We start from the raw sequence: 3,273 nt of genomic DNA on the forward strand, positions 1-3,273 counted from the left end.
ACAGTGTTAATGTGCATGCATTTCACAACAGAACATCAAAGTATCTGAGGCAAAAACTATTTGAATTGCAAGGAGAAATAGATGATTCCATTACAGTTGGAGACATCCAACACTTGTTTCAGTAGTTCACAAATCCAGTAGGTAGAAAACCAGTAAGGACATACTGGAAAGTAATAACACCATCAATCAATTGGACACAGTGAATATCTGTAAACTACTTAATCCTACAAAAGACACATTCTTCCAAGCTAACATGGAACACTGACCAAGGTAGAAAATATTCTAGGCCATAAAACACACTTTAACAAAATATTTAAAGAATCCTACGGTGTATCCTCTAAGACCACAGTGGAATGAGATTAGAAAATAATAGAAAGATATATGAAAAATCCCCATTATGTTGAGAATAGCAATACATTTCTAATTACCACGAGTTAAGCAATATCATGAGAAATTTAAAAATAATTTAGAACTAAATGAAAATTGAAACCATACTTACCAAAATGTGTGAGATGTAGTGAGAACAGTACCCAGAGGAAATTTTCCAGAAGAAAATCTACAGCATTGAATGCATATATTAGAAAAGAAGAAACTTAAAATCAGTACTTCTCTACCTTAGGAAACTAGAAAACAGCATGTCAATCTAAAGCAGAATAAGAGAAATCATAACAATTAGAATAGAAATTAAAAGATAAAGACAAAATAAATGAATCCAAAAGTTGGTTCTTTGAAATGATTCATAAAATTCATGAAACTATCCAGGCTAACTAAGAAAAAAACAGGATGCAAATTACTGATACTAGAAGTGAAAGATGGAACATCATTACAGATCATGTGGACATTGGAATGGTAATGAAACAATAAACAACTCTATGCCCACAGATTTAATAAACGGAACAATTCCTTAAAAGACACAATTTGCCCAAGTAATAAAAATAGACAATCTCATTAGGCCTATATCTTTGAAAAAATTGAACTAATAATTAATAACCTTCCAAAAGCACCAGTCCCAGGTTGTTTCCTGGTAAATTCTACCATACTTTAAAGGATAGAAGGATACTAATACTTGTCAACGATCTTATAGGATAGAAACTAAGAAAATTTATCCTAACTACCATTACTGTAGTATGAAAACCGGACAGGGGAGGGCAAGATGGCGGAAGAGTAGGGGTCCTCAATTCACCCAGCCCCACCAACTTACCTAGATTACTTTCAAATCATCCTGAAAAACTGCGACTTCGACCTGAGATTTAAAGAGATAACAGCTGGAACGCTGCAGAGAAGGGTTTTCGCTTCTAACAAAGTAGAAAGGCAGGGAAAAAAAAAAAAAAGAATCAAGTAGGGGAGGGGCCCCGGGAGGACTCCGGCTAAGGCCTGGTGGCGAGCCTCCAGGACAGGAAAGCCCAGCCCCGGAGAAGCAGGAACTTTAAAAAATCTGAACTGGATTCTTCCCGAACTGAAAGGCGCTTAGCAGGGAAATTGAACAGAATCATAGGAGTGGCAGTGGAGCCTCCAGTCTCCTAGAGTCACTAATAGAGGAAGTGCGCTCCCGGTAAAGCGCACCACACCCCAAGGCGGATCTTGATAAAGGGGCTGGAGTGCATCCCGCCGGGCCTCGGGAGAAGCCGGTCGGTCAGGCAGCGTCTCCGGACAGAGGGGTCTGTGCCCTGCTGCCTTCACGAGCCACACCCCGGGAGCACGATTCCAGCAGCACAGGCCCGGGATCCTACGGCACCGGGTGGACATAGCCCGGACCCTGCACTTCCCTTGGGAAAGGCGGAAGCCTTGAGGACACAGGACAGCTAGGACTTTCCTGCTGCCGGGCACCCCCAAGCTGTGCAGGTCAGGGCACGCACCCGGGGGGACCTAGACCAGTGCGGACTTGGGATTGCGATAGGTACTCCAAGGAGCTGACTCTAGAGCTGGAGACCTGGCCGCCGTCAGCGTGGTGGTTCCTCCTGGTGTCACCCTGTGCCTGGGAGGGCGGTGCCCAGGGAACAGAGGGTAAACAGCTCCTACTGAGCCTGGCATCCGGCAGGGGGTGGGGCAGATCCCCCAGGTGCACACACCTGAGAATCAACACAGCACGCCCCTTCCCCAGAAGACCAGCTGGAAGGACAGGGGAAGAGCAAGTTCTTCACCGATCAGCACTGGAAAGCTACACGGGAAGTGGAGGGATTTACGGTATATAGAACCAGAGGGTCTTTTTTTCTTTCTTTCTCCAGTACAACTCGTTTTTATAAATTTCCATTTTTTTCTTTTTCCCACCTTAACTACAATATTTTACCACCTCTTTATTTTTAAGATTCTTCCCTTTTGACTTTCATATTTCTGCAATTACAAGTCCTAGATATATTTTCCAATTCTAGATTCCCTTCAATGTACTCAATTTTGGGAGATATACAACGTCTGATTTTGTTGTGTGTTTTTTGTTTTCTCTGCCTCATTTTGTTCTACAATGGTGGAAGTTAATACCTTCTATAACATGACCACTATGCACCCAGATCACAGCGGTATGCTGTGCTGCTTCATTCTGTGAGAGTCCTCATTTCCAATCTGCCCCCCCCCCCTTTAACTCATTTATGTTTTGGTTGTCAGTGTTTGGGGCCCTCTACAAGTATTCCTGGTTTATATAAATTTCGGACTGAGCATCTGCTAATGTACTTAATATGTACTTAATATACTCAGAACCAAGAGGATCACCCTCTAGAACCCCACAGGTAGACTACGTTCTCCCTCCACTACAACTTGGTCACCACCACCATCTCCCAGTCCCCCCCTTTTTTTCTTCTCTTTTTTTTCTTCTTTTTCCTCTCTTCTTTAGGGTTCCTGGCCTTTTTATTTTTACTACTTTGTTTTAAAATTTTTCTCTTTAGTGGTCCTTTTGTTTTATTTCGTTCTGATCTTTGTTTTCAATTTCTGGTCTCTGACCTAGGCAGAATCATCTAGGATGAAATTTACTTAGGTCGTGGTTGATATTTTTGATGCAGCCTGCTCATACAGGCAATCTGCACTGAGCAAAATGACTAGAAACAAGAACTCACCACAAAAGAAAGAATCAGAAAAAGTACTCTCTGCCACAGATTTACAGAATTTAGATTACAATTCGATGTCAGCCAATTCTGAAGCATAATTATAAAGCTACTGGTGACTCTGGAATAAAGCATAAAGGAATCAAGAGACTTCATGACTAAAAATAAAAAAAGAGAGAGAGACTTCATAACTTCAAAATTTAGATCTAATCATGCCAAAATTAAAAATCAGTTAAATGAG

At 41.6% G+C, this 3,273-nt stretch overlaps 1 long non-coding RNA gene across 1 annotated transcript; it reads right to left on the reverse strand.

The window, feature by feature from the left end:
• On the reverse strand, positions 1 to 1,248 carry LOC121482949. The gene is made up of 3 exons (XR_005985677.1): positions 1,202 to 1,248; positions 500 to 556; positions 1 to 163 (listed from the first exon to the last, which is right to left on the reverse strand). It is a non-coding gene; the product is annotated as an uncharacterized LOC121482949 (long non-coding RNA).
• Positions 1,249 to 3,273: the final 2,025 nt, after the last annotated feature.

This window comes from Vulpes lagopus, chromosome X (genome assembly GCF_018345385.1).
Source record: "Vulpes lagopus strain Blue_001 chromosome X, ASM1834538v1, whole genome shotgun sequence".
Lineage (NCBI taxonomy): Eukaryota > Metazoa > Chordata > Mammalia > Carnivora > Canidae > Vulpes > Vulpes lagopus.